The 20,819-nt window shown below is 44.1% G+C and overlaps 1 long non-coding RNA gene across 1 annotated transcript; it reads right to left on the minus strand.

Annotated features, from left to right (window-relative positions):
- Positions 1 to 17,297: 17,297 nt before the first annotated feature.
- Positions 17,298 to 18,000, minus strand: LOC144819403 (uncharacterized). The gene is made up of 3 exons (XR_013607349.1): positions 17,919 to 18,000; positions 17,700 to 17,819; positions 17,298 to 17,373 (listed from the first exon to the last, which is right to left on the minus strand). It is a non-coding gene; the product is annotated as an uncharacterized LOC144819403 (long non-coding RNA).
- Positions 18,001 to 20,819: the final 2,819 nt, after the last annotated feature.

Here is a 20,819-nt window from a genome sequence, read left to right on the forward strand (position 1 = left end):
TAATCTTATTTGCCTGGTGGAGGCGGGTGGGTTGCTTATGACTTTGATGAGGATACCCCTGGAAGAGAACTAGGATTACAGGATTACAGGTAACTAACTTATCTCCCACCTGCAGGCAAATGAGAGTAAAAAATGACCCAGTAGCAATCAGCTGTTTAACAGATTTCTCAAGGATGCCTGGCCTACTTGGGTGTCTGCTCTGATGTCTGAATCCAGACAATAGTGCCTCGTAAATGTATGGATGGACCTCCAAGTCGCCGCCTTACAGATTTCGGATATGGGCACGTTATGAAGAAAAGCAGTCGTAGCCGCTTTTCCTCTGGTAGAATGCGCCTTGGGAGTACACCCAAGGGGCCTCTGTGTTAATTGATAGGCTAGCTTGATGCATGAAACTATCCATCGGGAGATGTACCGCTTTGAAGCAAGAAAACCCGTTCTGATCGACCCATAGTTAACAAATAGTTGATCAGAATTTCTCGTGGACTTAGACCTATCCAGATAGAATTTTAAAACTCTTTTCAGGTCTAGAGAGTGTAAAGCCCTCTCAGCTGGAGTGGTGGGATTAGGGAAAAAGGTGGGCAGAGATATGGTCTGATTTACATGAAAATCTGACACCACCTTAGGGAGGAAAGAGGGGTGAGTCCTCAATACGACCCTATTAAGATGGAAGACGGTATAAGGTTCCTTGGAGCAGAGAGCTTGTATTTCGCTCACTCTGCGAACTGACGTGATTGCTACCAAGAAAGCCGCCTTCCAAGAAAGGTCTTGTAAGGTTGCTTTGTGTATGGGTTCGAAAGGTGGACCCATCAATATTGATAGCACCAGGTTCAGCTCCCAGGGTGGTGAAGGGGGCCGGACCGGAGGGTAGACCTTCTTTAAGCCCTGAAGAATGTCTTTAACAACCTGCAATTGAAAGAAAGAAGGTTGAGAAGGTGAATGTCTATATGCAGTGATAGCTGCTAAGTGCACCTTAATGGAAGGAAACTTCAAACCTGCTTTTGTCAGATTAAGCAGGTATGGAAAGATGACCTCTTCTTGTCCTTTGGTTGGGTTACATTTGTTTTGAACACTCCACATAAAGTAAAGTCCACATTTGTAAAGCGCACAATCACCCGTAAGGGTCTCTAGGCGCTGGGGGCCGTCGGGAAGATTAAGCGAGCTATTGCCCAGAGTCACATGGTGCTGGGCTGACCTGCCGCCGGAGACGGGGATCGAACCGTGGTCCCCAGATTCCAGCGTCAGTCGCCCTGGCCGCGGCGCCACACACCTCTTCCCTCATATAAAAAAGGGTTCCACTTGCACGCATATGAATGCCTAGTGGACGGTCGTCTTGCTTCTTTTAAGATAGACATGCAGTCCTGTGGTAGTCCTAAATGGCCATACTGGAGGACCTCAGGAGCCATGCTGCCAAGTTAAGTGAGGGAAGGTTGGGTTGATGAATCCTCCCGTTAATCTTGGATAGCAGGTCAAGTCTGCGCGGCAGCCTCGTGTGAGGGTATTCCTACATCTGCAGAATGTCCAGGTACCACCATTGTCCAGGTAAGCCGGGGCAATCAGTATCATCCTCGTGCGTGAATGAGACAGCTTGGTCACCACCTTTGGGATGAGAGGATGGGGTGAAAAGGGGTACACAAATGCCCCTGACCAGCTTATCAAAAGAGCATTCCCTTTCGACCCTGGGCGGTAGAACCATGAGGCGAAGTCTTGGCATTTTGTATTTTCGTTGTCCACTAAGAGGTCGATGGTGGGATGACCCCAAGCCTGGAATATGCCTTCTATAACTTCGTCGTTGAGGACCCAGTCTTCTCTGTCTTCGAAGTGACGACTGAGAGCATCTGCTCTCGCGTTCTGTTCTCCCGGCAGGTGTACTGCTGTGATTGATAGGTTCCGTGCCAGCAGCCAATGCCAGAAGGTTTGAGCTTCCAGTGACAGTGTGCGTGAGCGAGTTTCCCCCTGTTTGTTCAGGTAGTACATGTTGGTGGTATTGTCCGTCTGTACTAAGATTGAAGTTGCCTGAATCGAGGGGAGAAAAGCTTTGAGGGCCAGGTGAACTGCCCTCAGCTCCAGCATGTTGATGTGATAGGACCGCTCTTTTGGTGACCACAGACCTTGTGTCTGGAGAGATCCGAAGTGAGATCCCCAGCCCTGGAGGGAAGAGTCCGTTATTAACGTTTGAGAGGGAGGTGCTTGGTGAAACGGTATCCCAACTTGCATATTCTCCTTTCTCATCCAAGGGATGGAAGATCTTGCCGCGTTTGAGAGACTTATCTTGTCGTCCCAGCGAGCTGTCTGCTGGTCCCATTTGTCCTCCAGATTCTGCTGAAGAGGACGCATTCGTAGTCTGGCATTGGGAACCAGGAAGATGCAGGATGCGATCGACCCTAACAGGGAGGCAATCCAACGAACTGATAGCTTTCTGTTGTCCAGAGCCAGAATGTATTTCCGTATGATGGAACACTGTCTCTCCTCTGAAGGAAGCACTTTTCCTACCTCGGAGTCTACCAGAGCACCTAAGTAATGATTTATCTGTGTTGACTGTGGAGTTGATTTATTGAAGTTCACATGAAGGCCCAGCCGGTGACAAAGTTCTAGGCATTGCAGGAAATGATTCCTTACGCTGTGTGGTGAGGGACCTTTCAACAGCCAGTATAGATAAATGAAGATGCCTTCGTGGCACAGTGCAGCTGCCACTACTGCCATTCACTTCGTGAACACTCGCGGAGCTGACTTCAACCCGAAGGGCAGTACTTTGAACTGGTAATGAGAAGATCCCACCAGGAATCTTAGGTATTGTCTGTGATGTTGATTGAAAATATGCATCTTGCAGATCCAGTGAACACATCCAATCTCCCTGCCTGAGATGTGGGTATATTTAATGGAGAGCTAACATGCACAAATTCTCCTTTCTGATTGATTTGTTGTGTGTTGGCAGGTCCAGAATGGGTCTGTATTCTGCTTTTCGACCCTTCTTCTTTACCAAGAAGTATCTTGAGTAAACCCTCTTTGAGATATTGGCACCCTCTTGATGGCTGATTTTCGGAGAAGGGCGGCAACTTCTTTCTGTAAGACTTTCGGCTGGTGACACGATGATGGAACTGGAGGGATTGAAGGAGGGCGGCGCCGAAAGCGTAAAGAGTACCCATTCTGCAGAGTAGCTAACACCCACCGGCCCTTTGTGATAGTATGCCACTCTTCGAGATGATTTGCAATACTTCCCCCCACTGGAGTGGTGAACGGCGACGGGGGAAGTGGGAACTCATTGTTTTGTCTGCGTCTTAGCGGAGTTGTTACCCTGACGCTGGTTTCCTCTTCCTCTGTAGGAACGCCTGCCCTGACACTGAGATCTTTGCTGACGTTGCTGATCCTGATTTGTCTGCCAATGAAGGGTGTGAACCCTCTGTTGGGAGGATCGCCAATTGTAAGGCCTGAATCGCTTGCGGAATTCCTTCTTTTTCTCGAGACCCACTGCCTTTAGTGTGTCCAGCTCTGTTTTCATCTGGGACATTTCTTCATCCGTGTTAGCCCCGAACAGCGATGAACTGGAGAAGGTAAGATTCAGGATGCATGACTGCGCTTCTGGCTTGAGCGCTGTGAGTCAGAGCCAAGATGTTCTTCTAGCGCATATTCAGTGCGCATATGCATGAACCAAAAGAGTAGCCCCATCAGCCGCAGCGCTGATAACCGGGTTAGACACCAAGCTGCCCTCCGGCACGATCTCTTTAAAGTCCTTGCGGTCTTCCTGTGGCAACTTCTCTAAATCTCTGTAGTGAGTCCCACAGAAACCTGTCATAGCGGCCCAAGAGAGCCGATGCATTGGGGAACTTCAACATAGAGACTGAAGTGCCACAAACCTTCCTTCCCCACGAATCCTGTGTTTTACTCTCCTTGTCTGGTGGGACAGTAGTGGAGGAAGCAACAGCATGAGTCTTTTTTGCTGCAGCAATTATTACAGAATCCAGAGGAGGATCGTCTTCTTTAAAATTCTAGCTGGCAGGGTCTTAACTGTCACCCGCATGAGAAAGATGTCTATCACAGGCTCTATGATGCCCGGTACCAATGGTAGCAGAGGTCGAGATGCTGCCATTTGGTATAGAGTCTCAAAAATCACAGAGGACTTACTCTGATGAGTTGGCATAGGAATGCCTAGCTTTGCTGCTCCTCTACCAAGAATGTCCTGAAAGGTGTAAACATCATCCACCGGAGAGATGGCGGCCTGTCAGTAAGGGTAGGCGAGTAGTCTCTGTGGGATGTTCGAATGGAAGAGGAGGACGGAGTCGGAGATCTGTGCCTTCTCCTCCTGATTTTAGATCTAGACCTCCTTCTGTGCGAATGCGCCGGAGTGCGGCTGCAAACTCTGGCTCTCGAAGGAGTACGTTCGCTATCCACCGCCTGTACCAGACGAGCCAATGGAGATCTGTGGAGAGGGCTCGAATAATGTTGAGCCGCTGTGGCTGGAACTGTGGCCCAATGATGTAATGGTCTGTTCCATCATGTTGAAAGATGGATGGACGGCAATCTTTGTCCCTCTCGCCCCTCAGGAGACTGTGTAGGAGTAGGAGAGTTCACCCCTTGTTGCGCAGACCTGGTTGGGGAATCTTGGCGTCCCCTGGACACTGGATGTCGAGATCACCACCTCTGGAGATCTTGACGTTGCTCCTCTGTGAGAACTGGGTGAAACTGTTCTAGACGTCCGTGACGGAGAAGAGGACAGGCTTACTGGTGGGTGAGGCCTCTTTGGAATGGTGCCTCGATCTAGACCGCCTCTGCACAGACTGTCTTCTTGATGGAGATGCCTGCCTCGACGTCGACTTACTCCTCTTGGAAGAAGGGCTCAGTCTTGCAGCCGAGCGGTCTCTCGACATCGAACATCTACTCGACGCTGACGGAGTACCGTGCTTCGACGTCAGCTGCCCTTGTTCTGAAGACCTGTGTCTCGACCTCGACTGGCGATGGGCTGCCGTCGACGGAGATCTCTGTCTCGACGTCGAAGATCGTTGTGCTGATCTCGACGGAGATTTCTGCCTCGACGTCAATGAAGGAGTGTAGTGTATCGACGTCGAAGATCCTTGGACTGTCTTTGACGGAGACTTTAGCCTCGACGTCGAAGAAGGTGTCCTGTGCCTCGATGTCGAAGATCTCTGGATGGATCTCGACGGAGACCTGTGCCTCGACGTCCATTGTCGATGATGAGGCGACGATGGAGTGATGTGTCTCGACATCGATCACCTAACCGGCGTCGATGGAGACTTGTCCCTCGACATTGATCGCCACCTGGTTGCGTCAATGGAGGACTTGTTACTTGTCGACGTTGAGCTTGTTGTCGATGTTTGATGATGCGCCAGCATCACCGTAGTCTTCAACGCCGATTTCTTGTCGCTAGCAGCTTCGACGTTCAGCCCGACGCCGATGGAGAATAGGTCAGGACTTTTCCTCTCGAAGTCAACCAAGTTCTCTTTTTCTGCTGCTTCACAGGAGACCTACCTCTTTCGGAGAGGCCATAAAGTCGAATTCTCTCCTTGCCTTTGATGATCCTTCTCGACAACTTCTAACAATGATGGCAGTTGCTAGAAGAGTGAGAATCAGGGAGGCAAAGAATACACGCAGAGTGTGTGTCTGATCTGGCCTTCTTCTTGCCACAGGAAAGGCAAGGATCAAATAAAGAAGGCATTTCTGAAGAAAATAAACCTTTTCTGTAACTCAAAAAAATCACTCTCACTCTAAGGCAAAACGACGTCGAGTGAAAGTACAAAAGCTAGAAATTTGAAAGTTATTTTTTGACAGTCGAAAGAACTGAGCCAGCATGGTGTTTGTATATCGGCAGGTTGCACAATCAGAACCTAGGTGGCATATGAGGACAAAAAAAAAAGAAAAAAAGGAAGAGCTGTGAGTCCAGGGTCCTGACTGAAGGAGCCGGAAAGAACAACTAACATAACTGTCACCCCTGAGGCATGATGGGAAGCTAGGGGTCATGGCTGCCTTAAAGGCTTCGTGCCAATTTTTGGTGTAAAATGCTTTCATTTTCTCTGCTATTGGTTTACAATGCAGCCTTTAGGCTAACAATGTCTACTTTATTTGCAGTTTACTCTTTATGAGTTTTACTCATTAAAAAACAGAGTTCAAGTGATACTTGCCCTCTTGTGTTTTATATGCTTGCAAATACAGTTTTTATGTGTGTTATTGTTTAGCCTCCTAGATGGGAGCTGCATTGGTATGAGAAACAATGATATATGTAAATATATATATATATATATATATATATATATATATATATATATAGAGAGAGAGAGAGAGAGAGCGAGCTGTATATATATGTTTTTCATATATAATTTTTATTATTTCCGGGGTTACCGCACACTGACGGGAATATTCCGTGCTTATGTCTATTGACGAGGGCACCCTGGAAGAAAATATTTATTTTAACTAGTGTGCCCTAACATGCAGTATACATGCCACAACAAGCATGAAACAGCATAGTACAAATACAGTCAGCATAACAGCTAGTCCATATATCATGAAGGGGGATGTCATAATGAAAAGACAATAGAACCTATTCTCCCTCCCCTTGCTAAGAAGCAATATTATTATATATTAGAAGATCTCTGGGCTTTGTCAGCAGACTCCATACCTCAACCTATAGATGGTAGATCTACATCATAGGTGCTGCCTTGCTCTTCACCCTGGAAAGGTCCCTCTCCAAGTGTGTGCTACCTATTTGTGTATTCTAATAAAACCAAAGTACGTTTGTCCAAACAACAGCTGCATCTGTATGTTTTGTCTAAGGGCTAAGGCCTGGCCAGAACAAAATAACAAGGGGCATTGTTGTTCGACCTTGCACATAATGGTCAGTCAAAATCCCAGGAACATGGAGAGAGTGAACACAGCAATGAGTTCTCATGTGAAAACAGCCATAGAAATGATTACAAAAAATAAAGATGTGTAGTAATGTGCGCTAAGAGCAGGCAAGCTGCAGCGTGCTCATGCTAACTTAGTCAAGACGACAATGTCCCTATGGGCCATGTGACTGAGGCTGATAATGTTCTCCACAAATCACCATGTTTCATGTTCCATAGGTAAACTGACGTAATACTTGTCTACTTCAAGCCTGTTTTTTTTTTACACAAATCCACGGACAGTGGCCAAGCATTTAATTTCCTTTGCAAATATTCATTTAATTCAGTATCGCCAGATGTGCATTTCCAATCATTCATTTAATGTGAATAACATATTTCACAAATCTCCATGCATTCCATGTCAATACCTCATTCACTCTGAGGCAAAATATTCAAGACTAATGAGGTCAGCCTTCTTTCATTCAGCAACACTGACCTTTCCATGAAACTGTGCTGTTAATTGTAGAACAGCTGGACTGCTGTACATGCCTTTCAATGTTCTCAAGCTTGACATCTAATAATGTGTCTATAAGCTTTCTCTAAGAATTACTGTAACCACTTTAGTCTTGACAAATTGTTGAGTCTGTGGTGTGTCAAGTATTTGTAAAAACAAGTTTATGCGATGTTGTAAGTAAACATATTTCACTTCAAGGAAAGTACTATGCATGACTTGCAGTTAGCATGCCTTCTTTCTTTCAAAGCACTAGGACACAAGAATGTCTGAACATCATATTTAAAAATGAGATTAAGAGCCATTAACATTAATTGGCAAAATGTTAATAAAGAAAGAAAAGTAAATTGTTAAAATCATATTATCAAACATGATGGAATATGCAGATGCCGACATATCTCTTGGTCTTAATAGTTCTAAAGTAATCAATCTAATGTACCATTTTCAACATTATCGCCCACCCGGCCTAAGGTCCACTCAGGGCAATCGTCTTGTCATTCTCACAGCCAAATAATTCAGAACTGATGGCAACTACCTCACTTACCAAGAAGTGAATACTGCTTCTTGCTTATTACACACCAAACACATTTACCCTATCCCTCCTCTGCTCAAATGTGGTTCCTTACCCTGTTGTCATCCAGCTCTTCTTCCATTCACTATGTTGCAGCCACTTTTTTCTTTCTATATCCTTATTCTGTTTAATTTATCCATATGAACAGGTGAAACTACAACCTGCTAATGAGTGTCTAGAACCACCTAAGCAGGGTCCAATACCAGCCAGACATGTACTGGGTCTCTTATTCCACTAAGTGTGGAAATGAATCTACCTTTGATGGTGACCTCAACAGATGGTCTAAGTAGACCAGTTAAAGTTGGACAGTAGGTTGTCATAAGGGAGTAAGAGCCCAAGTATGGTGGGGTAGTGTGGCTTAAACCGAAAGCAGACTCCTCTATGTCACAAGTTCAGCACAAATCCGTTACCGCTGAGGAAGACAAAGCAGGGTTCATGTCAAGCTTCTGATGAAGACTTACATAGCTGGCATGGGATTTGGGAACTGTGCGTCTCCAAAAGGGCCATAACAGTCCAAAAAAGGCAGGCGGGTCTGCAGATTCAAAAGAGGACAGTTTCTTACTGATGGAGTCCAATCCTGGTAGAGTGGAAAACAGGTCGAACCTCAGCTCTATCTTAGGGAAAGGCTGATTATATATATATATATATATATATATATATATAGCACATTAGTACATCAACAGAAGCTCTGGGATACTCGACTGTGCTCTGATATCTCCCTCTTTGTTTTGCAGGCAAATGGGCACAGGTGGAATAAGAAGTGAAGAGAGACTGCTCTGATACTTCATCTTTGGTTTACAGGATACAGACAGTAACTGCATGAAACAACCTTGCTACATAGGCACTCTAGTGGATAGAGTGGAGTGTTGATACATGTAAGTGTTCTAAAAAATCTATGAAAAACAATTAGGACTATTTGAAAGCCTAAAAAAGAGGCTTGGAATAAGGAGATTTTGGACGTTGTGGAAAGTCCCTAGCCTGGTAATGGTATCTAGGTACCGAGCATTTTCAAGCAAGCTCTGTGAACACTTTAATTCATGGACTTTATTAGGTAAGGAAGGACTACATTATTGACTTTTAGGACCACGTATAGTCCACAAATGCTCTGCAAAAGAGTATAAATTCTGTCACTGGTGTTAGCATCTGCATTTTTCTCATAATCCACTACTTCTTATCGTAAAATCTTGCACATCTAAATAGAGCAAATCCTTTCTAATTTGCACCACATAGATCACATACTGGTAAAAGACACATTTCCATCGTATGTATGTAGCTTGTGTACAGGGTACAATAAGAAAATTGTCTTTGTCCCTCCTTCCGCAACCCAACCATCCCAACCCCGGGCCAGACATGGATTGTCCAACACCAAATAAAAAAATGTTTATTAGGGCTTAGTCTGCATCGGTCTTTGCTGTCCTTCGGGACCTCCGGCGAGGGGCTCCATTCATTGCCGACAGTCGCTCGCTACTGCTGTCTTCCCCCTCTCTGCTGTGGTGACGTTCTGACGTCTCTGCGGCGTCCTCTCTCCTCAATCGCAGTTGGTGCCTCCTCAGACCCCCAGATTTCCCTCATCCCACATGCACGAGTACGGGTCTTTTGTAGGCATTGTTCCTCCTGGTGTGGGCCTGCAGCTTGACCCTGGAGTACCAGCATCCTGTTTCGAAGAAATACATCTTCCCGTCTTGGTGAAATTAAAAATTTTGCTGGAAACATAAGCATCATTTAAGTCAGTTGCAGCGCACCTAGTATTTGCTTGACCACCGTATAGGATTGTACCTATGCCCTGTAGCGTGTACTCTGGATTGATGCTGATCAAACTGCCAGTACAGTGAAGGCTGGGAGATAGAAGCTGCTGAGCCCTTAAAGGAGCAGTGTTCGCTTTTTTAAATGGTTCACTTTAACTCACCAGGCATTATTTTTCTTCATGTATCTCTAACATGTATCGCTACTGAAATCAGTGTTATACATACTTTTTAGTCTGGAACAGTTTACAGCTAGGTGATTCAATGTGTTCTTTTGTGCTATCTCTCAATTGGCTAACCATCTTAATTTGCTGGTAGTGCCGAGGGTGAAGCGGTCACGCATGGGCGGTCGCCAGCTCTCCTTCCTTGCAGCTAAATTCTGGAACCAACTCCCCGAGAACATCAGGCTTGAAGCCAACCATATTGCCTTCAGGAAACGGCTGAAGACTTTCCTGTTTCACTGAATGGTAATGTCTCTGATGTCAGGTCTAAAAGCGCTGGGATGCCTCCGGGTAGCCATGCACTTTACAAGATTGTATTCATTCATTCATTCAGTGAGAAAAACTCAATTAAAGACTTCCTGCTTAACTTTGCGGTGGTGACATATGACTGACTTAAATTGAAATGTCTACGCCAAATTGAGTTTTTTTTCTACAATACTAAGAAATAGGAGCAAGTGTTCTGGGGTGCCTGCGCTTTGTTAGGAATATTCTATGTTTATGACTATCAGTGGCAATACTACGACGCAGAAACACTGGCTCCATCTTCCATGACTTGGCCACCTTTAAAAGTTGAGGCACTTAGCTCTTTAAGTTTCTTACACACTAAATTCAATCACTTCTGATTACATGTAGAGTGACAAATAAAAATTCCAGGAGGCCAAAGTACAGAAAAATAACAGATCTAGAGCATGCCTTACACAGAAAGGAACAGTATTGAGATGAAGCGACTGGCCCTTTGACAGACGCTAATGGAAACAGCATCTCTAGCACACATAGCAACACAATATAGACTGTACGAGTGCCTGGACAAGGCAGGGAAGCTACTATACTGGCCAGCAAACAGACAGCAAGATCTTCGGTTGATGTTCAGCCTTGTCACAAGCCAGTCAGTCAGTCAAAAATCTTTATTCGATAAATCAATATCAAAAAAGGCACGGTACATACAGAAAATACACACATTATACATTATTAAAAACAAGCAATTTTGAGTTTAAAAACAGCATATCATGGTTAAATAAAAACAATACAAAAAGAGTTAAAAATGTTTAAGATCATCATTAATTTCATAAAAAGATATGTCCTAAAATTTTAAAATACATCATCATTCCGCTATCAACCAAATACTTAGTATATGATAGTATTTATCTAATAAAGTGCTAGGTACAAAGACTTCATAACAATGTTGCCAATCTCTCGTTCTCCATAAGTCTTTTCCTGGTGCGCACCGCACACACCAAAAAATTGGCTACACAAAAAACAATACTGGGATGATTTAACAGCTGCAAATAAAGAAGTGCTGGTCTTACTTGCATAAACCCTGCCTTTTTTAACGTTGGCACAAGATACTTCCTCCGTTCCACCATAAAATGATCACAAAACATGGTGAAATGAGTGGTATCTTGGATAGAAAAATTATCACAGGTACAGGGTGGAAGTTCATCAGGTTTACCCCAAATTGTATACTGACCTAGTATTAGATGAATCATATTGAAGCGGAAACGAGTTAATAAAAACCTGTGAAAAGGGCGGGTAACCAAGTTTAAATAAAATTCAGGGCCTGAAAAGGTTGCAACCAAAGTATGTGCTCTAACCGAGGGTTTTATCAACTCTTTTTCCTCTCCTAATAATGACAACCTCTCAAGCATTTCATTTTTGGTTCTAACAATGTCATTCCGGGATATAGACTCCGGTGAGAAAAAGAGATTGGGTCGACCCAGGGCACTAAAGCCATTTTTAACGTAGGTCAACCACTTAATTTTATGGGCGTTATCAAGTAAAAGACAATCTTTCAAAATGGCCTGATTTAAAGATAATTCGTTATTGAGCCAAATTTTAAGCCACATGATTAAAGGGGCAACTCGAATTTTATCTGAGATAAAATCGGCCCCTAATTCAGAATGAACCGAATAAGACGGTGTGGACTGAGGTAAAGACAAAACTGATCTGAAAAATTTATTTTCAGAAACCTGAAGACAATCTATTGATCCATAACCCCATAGTGAACAGCCATAGGTTGCAACAGACACGCACTTGGCGTTATAGATGGTCATGAGGGCTGGGACTGGCCTAGCCCCCAGCCTTCTGCTGAAACTCAAGATGGCAGAAGATGTTCTTACTAGGGCACTATTTCTGTTTCTTATTTGAGGACACCAGCTCCCCTTATCCTCAAACGTGACTCCTAAATATGGGAATGTCGAAACTCTTTGCATTTCCACGTTGCTACAATAGAAGGTTTTAGCTTTCTTACAGCGTGAGCCTTTACCCACCACCATGGTTTGAGATTTTTTCGCATTAATTTTGAGATCTAAAGAAGCCATAAAGAGCCCAAATGCATCCAACAACCGCTGTAGTCCCAGTCCTGTACGGGCCAGGAGCACCGCGTCATCCGCGTACAGGAGGACAGGGACACAAGTCTCTCCAATACGCGGTATGTCCGGTGTTGCCGTCTTTAACTCGGATTCAAGGGCGTTAATATAAACTGTGAAGAGCAGGGGTGCCAAGATGCACCCCTGCCTCACCCCTCTTTTGGACTTGAAATGGCTAGTGCGTCGCCCCCCAGGGTCAACCCTAACGGAAGCATGGAGGTCTGAGTGAAGATCGGCAAGAAGATTTACAAGTGCTCGATCAAGACCCAGATCTGCAAGGATATGCCACAATTTATTACGGTTCACGAGGTCAAAGGCCGAAGACAGATCCATGAACCCTAAATATAACGACCCATCTTTAGCCCTAGTATATTTGTCCACTAGCATCTGCAGATTAAGGCACTGGCCCATAGTGCCCCGTCTAGTTCTAAAACCATACTGCAGGTTGGATAAGACCCCTCTATTATCCAGCCATGACTGGAGTCTAAGTAGGATGACCCTACCCAAAATTTTTACTGACGAATCAATAAGAGATATCGGGCGATAACATGCCGGGTCTACCCTACTTCCCTTCTTAAATACGGGAATAATTACAGACTCCTTCCAGGAGGCCGGGATACTAAATCTAGTTAGGGCATTAAAAACACCACACAACACTCTTGACCAAAACTTTGGCTCCATTTTAAAAAAGTCAGCAGGGACTCCGTCAGGCCCAGGGGCTTTGTTTTTTAGGGTCTGATCAATGGCCTTCTCCACCTCAGAAACCTCAAAAACAACGCCCTGCATCTCGTAAGAAGGAGGAAGACTGTCTGACACATCTTCCGTTAGGTTACTCGAATATATTGCTTCAAAATGGCCGATCCAGTCACGATCCGGAATATTTAACTCGAGGGAGACTTGATCCTTGTCTGAAAAAAAGGGCTGATTTACTACCCTCCAAAAGTCAGAACTATTTTTAACAACCTCAGGATCGGACAATTGTGACCAGGCAATATCCCTAATCTCCTTCTTCCTATTTTCTAGGGCTTTTTTATATAAAGATCTTAATGTAGTTATTAAAGGGCGGTCTTTAGGGACAGCTTTAAGGGCCTTGAGCAGAGCAGAGTGAGCTCTTGAACAAGCATGATCAAACCATTTTATCTCCCTGGGCTTAAACTGTTTTTTCTTATTTGTCAAATTTATGTCAATACTTTTGCAGATGTTACCAAAGGCAGACATAACTTGAAGATTTGATGACCTTGTGTCTAGACATGTCAGCACATCATTTTCAGTGCTAATGAGGACAGCATGAAGGACATCCTCAGGTACGACAGAAGACCACTTCAATCTTCGCCCCTGGTCCTTTAACACCACGTCTTGACTTTTGTTTCCCCCTGGCCCTCTCTGATTAAAAAAGGCACTAGACAACATCTCCGCTACTACCGGGTTATGATCGCTAAATGCTGAGACCATAGTGCCATAGTGAACCACCCTCTCTAAAATTTGACAAGACACATATATGTAGTCAATTACAGTACCGTTGCCATTACCTTTAAAGGTTGGAGTTCTTCTGTCACTTTCCCCACAACTAGATTCGTACAGATTCCAAACATTCAAATAGGATTCAAGGGTCTCCCCCCTACTTGAATGCTCAAAGTGTGGTAGTACGGAGTACAAAGGCCCCTCTACTAGGGGATCTGTACATGACTGATTGCAGGGATGAATGTTAAAATCACCTAAAAGAATAACTTCGAACTCTTTAACCTTGGTTCTATAGACTGACAAAAAAGATTCAATAATATCTAAATTCTGCCTGGTGTCCTCATTAGGGCTAGAATTATAAAAATTAATAAACAAGATATTTATAAAAGAAAAAGGATTAAATTCAACAATCAGACAATTATGGGAGCCAGAATTGTGTTGTGTTAACACCCCATTTAGAGACGTTTTAAACAAGGTTAACAAACCCCCCCTTGGTCTTCCAGCCCCTTCTCTGGTAGCAGGTAAGGAATAATGTGTATAACCATCCAAAGAAAAACTGTTCGTTAAGTCCCAAGTTTCCTGGAATGCAAGAATATCAAAGGACTTAAGTATTTTGATCCATTCATCAATCCCTGCCTTAGCCTTAATGCCGGCAATGTTCCAGGTCATTATCCGACAATATACATTTGAGGAACCCTCATTGGTAGGCAGTCAATCGTTTTCACTTAGAGAAGAAAGAGGGGCAAACCGATTGAACAAAGGCAAAATTGGGGGAGGTTGTGAATTGGGCCTACACAAATTATAGCAGTAAGAGTCCATATTCACAGATGGTTGATGTTCTTGGGACATCCCAGGGAAAAAGACCTGCCTGTTTGGGGGGTAAGCAGAAGTTTGATGAACAACATAAGAATTTGGGGTAGGAGTCATATTCAAGTGATTATAAAAATACCCCAACGGGCGCACGCTTATATTATCCTCAGTGACCGGTAAGGAAGCCGCCCTTAACAAAACAGTTGCGACGTGTTGCGGGTGTCTCAAATTTACGATAACACAGTCACCTCTGCATGATTTTCTTGAGGTGCCAATCCATTCAACCCTGCGCACTGACAATATGTCATTACAAAAAGCGGTGGGAAACCCACAGAATTTATTTAGCCAAGCAATGACTTTATTGCCTAATGAGCTGGTCAACTCGTCTCGTTCTTCAAAAGAGTTAGGGTCTACTGGCGGGACGTTTGTTAAAACCACTGTGTATGGTGCACAATCAGGGGGTAAGTTAACTACGGGTTTTTTCCTCCCCATTGTCCTCCCCAGACTACTTTCGCCTGCCTTACTAGCGGCTATTTTCTTCTGTAAAGTGGGAGCTATGGTATCAGGCTTTGAGTGAGGTTGAGCAGAACTCACACAGATAACAGGTTGGCCCGTGGGTGTGCCTTTAACCCCCTTGCCGCTATTTGAACCGGAGACAACTGCCGTGACAGTTAACTCAGGTCCAATAGTTTGAGGCGGCTTAGTCTGTGAAAAGTGTGTGGATAGGAGGCACCCGAGTCTAGAGACCTCTTTAGAGACTTGGTCTAATTTGTAATCAACCCCCTTCCTGTTTACTACAGCACCCTCTAAAAGATCACTCTGGTTAGCTTTAGTAGTATTTTCAGTAATCGCTTGAGCTGGAGCTGGTGAAGATAATAGTGTGTTTAATCTGGCTACCTCTTTTGTTATCATATCAACTTTAGCTATTAGGGGTTTGATCATTAGCTCCATTTTAGTGGTCAATATGTCCGCGAGTAGCTGAAAATGATCGTTATTCACAGCTTCCTGACCCCCCTCAGTACTATCATTATTTGTTACCTCTGCCCAAACAGACTGAGAGGTTGCAGTTTTCTTTTTACGTTGCCCCCCACGCTTATTAATCATTCTTCTACAAGCCCTAACTGGGCGGCGGATCATAGATGGAGCAGCAGCGGGAGAAGATGACAATACATCATTGCTATCAAGGGTGTCCGCTGTGGAAGAAGCAATATCAATATCCAAAACAACAAGGGGAGGAACAGGTAAAGCACTCTCATTTCCATTATCAATGTCAATATTATCTACAGCAATAGAGTCTGCTGTGTGCGAAGCAGGGGGGCTAACCCGGCTGAGGGACTGACGGCGATCAGAGTTTATCTTTGTGACCATCTTGACCATATAATTGTCCATGGTCCCGACTAAAGCAGGGGTTTTGGCAGAGCGCAATTTTGCCATTTACTCAATAAACGTAGTTAGTAAGAACAAATGAGTAAACGAGTAGTTAGACACTCACTGCGAGATGATAGAATCCATAGGACTAACTGCCAAGGGTCGTGGCCCTGCCCTGCCTCCTCCTGCCACGGACGGCCACAGACGGGCCCGCCCTTGTCCCGGGCTTCTCCCGGGAGCGCCCGCGCGCATCCCGCGCGCGTCCCGCGGGACGAGGGAGCAAGAGTTCCTTTATGCGCCCCCAGGCGCTTCCTGTTGCCTGCGCGGCGTCGTCCTTGCCGCAGGGGCTGATGGGAGTTGTAGTTTCCCTCACGCAGCCCGGCGGAGCCAAGCCCGGCCAGGCCACCAGCGGAGCAAAGCCCGGCCCTCTTAGCACCAAAACGCAGGTCGGCGGAGCCCAGCCCGGCCACAGAACACACAGCGGAGCCAAGCCCGGCCGTGTGCGAGTCTCCTGCTACTTCTCAGCGCCTCCCGCAGATTCACTTCGCAAGAGCTCCTTTTCGCGCCCCCAGGCGCTTCCTGTTGCCTGCGCGGCGTCGTCCTTGCCGCAGGGGTTGATGGGAACACACAGCGGAGCCAAGCCCGGCCGTGTGCGAGTCTCCTGCTACTTCTCAGCGCCTCCCCAAGCACAAATTGGACTATTACAGACCCTAACCTCATAGTCCGAGAATTTGCGACCTACTACGCCCACCTCTATCTGAAGCAACTCATACCCATGGCCGGACATGGCAACCCGATTGTGGAAGACCTGATTGTGCCCAAACATGCAGACGATGATAGGCAGGGCTCAGAGGAACCACTCATTGCTAAAGAAATCCTACAGGCTATCCAACCACTCACGACCAGGAAATCCCCTGGCCCTAACGACTTCCCACTTGAAACGTGCATCACAGTTAGTTCCACCACTTCTTAACATGTAGAATGAACCCCTGAGATCTTGGAAGTTCATACATGATTTGTGAGGGCCACAATTTTAGATGTACTGAAACTTCAGAAACCACCTGACGAATGTGAATCATACAGACTTATTTCTATACTGAACATGGAGAACAAAATCCTAACGAAGGTGCTAGGGAATAAGCTGGTGAAGACAATTTAGACCCTGATACATTCGGACCAGAATGGCTTCATACCAGAAAGCTGATTTCAAGATCCACTAGTCTTCAATAATTACACCTTTTCAAATTTTACAAACCAAGTAGAAAATTTCTGACACTAAAATTTTATGTAAAAAGCATTTCATTTAATATATCATCAACAAACAAATACAATGTATTCAGGTGCCATAACAAAATAAAAAAGAAATTTAAAAGCTGTGATGTTTCACAGTGACATTTCTTTAAAAGAATTTTTGTACACAAGATCTCATAAAAGAACCAATAAGTCGACGCAGCGTTTCGGTATGTTCAAATACCACCTTCTTCAGGACAGTTCTATAGTTAAAGGAAAGCATACAATTTTTGATCTTGATTGACAGGTTGTTTTACAACTTTTTTCACATTCTTTATTCACATAGATATGAAACCCTATTGACTTAATACATCACATGCATTATCTATAATCTAAAAACAGAGGTCTCGTTGACAAACATTTTTTGGGCACTCTACAAGTTATGCTAGTGGATCTGATCTATTTCAGCTAGAGCCAGTGATTGCAAGTGTTCTTTGACCCGACATATAGTCAGGGAGAGATTTCTTGTGGTTCAATTCAATAGTTACCACAATTTCATGACAAGTGATTCATCTTTAGGGTCATTTACCTTAGTCCTAGTGTGTGTTCACAGCTAGGTTTTGTTCAGCTAGACTGGCCGGAATATTCTTTGGGACCAGGGAAAGACTTAATCTTTGTCTTGCTTCTACCGCTTCCGTAGATATACTCCCTTCAAAGTAATAAAAGAGGCATTTCTTTTTTTTAAAGTTAAATTCTAGGGTCTCTTTTCTCTATTTGACCAGGTTCTTACTCAATGGATGCTCATTACCTTCCACGAGTAGATTATTGAATTTTCTTTCCTTCGTTTGGGTCTGTCTTGATCAGAGATATCTTCATTTGGTTAAATCGACGATATGGGGCTGTGATGTCATAAAAGGTAAAGATAAGGGAAACGACCTTCGTTATGCTCCTGGTTGTTTTAGTCTTTTTTATTTATGACTATATCTACATTACTTAGTAGTTACCTGTGTGATATACTTTAACAGGTTCTCTGCATACGGAGGAGCCACCGATTATTTGTACCTTTAAAAACGGATAGCTGTGGGCACAAGTTTCAAGAGTTGGTTTAGTATTCCATGTCCTCTTGTCTGTAAAGTTTAAGTGATACAGTATACCCAAGGTTCCTTCAGCACCCTTCTTACCTAAGTGATTGATGGCACTTCAGCAGATCCAGTCGTGGTTTTGATTCCCACTTTTTGATAAAACGGATTGGTGGTTTTCTACTTCACCATCTGTAATGTAAAGTTTATTTATCGTTATTGAAATTTATAATATTGTGATTGTTTTCCTCATTAGCATCCTCTCGTGCTAACCTTATTTATTTCAGTGCTCTCTTTACAGTGTTGCCATGTTCGTATAACTACACTAGTTACCGTGCATCCAGTCTCTATCCTGACCTATATCGCTGTTCTAGGTTGGGTAGCGTTTTTTATTGCAGATGACCAAACTTTGGATGACAACACATAACGGATGATAGAAAGGATATTATATTATCATGATACAGGTTTGCTCCGTTATTATTGTTGACCTTGGTTCGCACCCGCTCATATTAGCCTTTGTTTGAGTTAGTGCTATCCTTGCCATGCTGCAGTGTTTGTTTCGTTGCATTGTATACAGCGCGCTCGGTATATCCCTCTGCCTTAGCCGCTGATCTGATTCAAGTGGCATTTATCAACAATGGATATTTTATAAAGAGCCCCTTTTTTTTATATATATATATGAATTTTGCCCTTTTATCCATGTTATTTAAGTTTGTAAGGCAAGAGACCGGTTTGCGCTTCTATATTATCTACGTTCTTAAGACGGAAAACAGGGTTGCGTAGCCGCACGGTTTGTATTCCCTTGCGCTTTTGCCTATGTTATCTAAGTTACTTGAGACAGAAAACAGGGTTACATAACCACATGGTTTGAATTCCCTTACCTGAATCGATATTTTCGGCCTCCCTGCTCCTCACGTACGCCTCCCGTCTCTCGCCAGGTTCTTATTACTTACTTCCGAGAGGCGTGTTTTTATGGTATCATTTCCGGCAGTGGTCTCGCGATGCTATCTGATCTTGGGCCTGGTTCTACCTGTTTTGAACTCATTATATTGCCCATAGGTAAACCAAGAATAGGGTTATTGCAGTCGTGAGGGTTAAAGCTCCTAGGTTGCAATGCCGATAGTAATAAAGTTTCATACCTAAATGCCGATATAAGAGCGTGGTTGCCATAGCGAGCAACATCAACAATACGCAACGTAATATCGCGAGAGCCCCTCGGGACATAATTAGTCAGCACACTGTATTCAACGAAAGCCCCGCGGCAATATAATGAGTTCAAAACAGGTAGAACCAGGTAGGCTGTTACCGCATGCCTTCCTGTTACATTGCACATACTATGAAGCCTCACATTACCGCTTGTACTTCAGAAAAGCGCACAAGATAGACAAAATCCTGACGAGGTTGCCATAGTAACGACCGAAGCCCAAGATCAGATAGCATCGCGAGACCACTGCCGGAAATGATACCATAAAAACACGCCTCTCGGAAGTAAGTAATAAGAACCTGGCGAGAGACGGGAGGCGTACGTGAGGAGCAGGGAGGCCGAAAATATCGATTCAGGTAAGGGAATTCAAACCATGTGGTTATGTAACCCTGTTTTCTGTCTCAAGTAACTTAGATAACATAGGCAAAAGCGCAAGGGAATACAAACCGTGCGGCTACGCAACCCTGTTTTCCGTCTTAAGAACGTAGATAATATAGAAGCGCAACCCGGTCTCTTGCCTTACAAACTTAAATAACATGGATAAAAGGGCAAAATTCATATATATATATAAAAAAAAGGGGCTCTTTATAAAATATCCATTGTTGATAAATGCCACTTGAATCAGATCAGCGGCTAAGGCAGAGGGATATACCGAGCGCGCTGTATACAATGCAACGAAACAAACACTGCAGCATGGCAAGGATAGCACTAACTCAAACAAAGGCTAATATGAGCGGGTGCGAACCAAGGTCAACAATAATAACGGAGCAAACCTGTATCATGATAATATAATATCCTTTCTATCATCCGTTATGTGTTGTCATCCAAAGTTTGGTCATCTGCAATAAAAAACGCTACCCAACCTAGAACAGCGATATAGGTCAGGATAGAGACTGGATGCACGGTAACTAGTGTAGTTATACGAACATGGCAACACTGTAAAGAGAGCACTGAAATAAATAAGGTTAGCACGAGAGGATGCTAATGAGGAAAACAATCACAATATTATAAATTTCAATAACGATAAATAAACTTTACATTACAGATGGTGAAGTAGAAAACCACCAATCCGTTTTATCAAAAAGTGGGAATCAAAACCACGACTGGATCTGCTGAAGTGCCATCAATCACTTAGGTAAGAAGGGTGCTGAAGGAACCTTGGGTATACTGTATCACTTAAACTTTACAGACAAGAGGACATGGAATACTAAACCAACTCTTGAAACTTGTGCCCACAGCTATCCGTTTTTAAAGGTACAAATAATCGGTGGCTCCTCCGTATGCAGAGAACCTGTTAAAGTATATCACACAGGTAACTACTAAGTAATGTAGATATAGTCATAAATAAAAAAGACTAAAACAACCAGGAGCATAACGAAGGTCGTTTCCCTTATCTTTACCTTTTATGACATCACAGCCCCATATC

This window comes from Lissotriton helveticus, chromosome 2_1 (assembly GCF_964261635.1).
Source record: "Lissotriton helveticus chromosome 2_1, aLisHel1.1, whole genome shotgun sequence".
Lineage (NCBI taxonomy): Eukaryota > Metazoa > Chordata > Amphibia > Caudata > Salamandridae > Lissotriton > Lissotriton helveticus.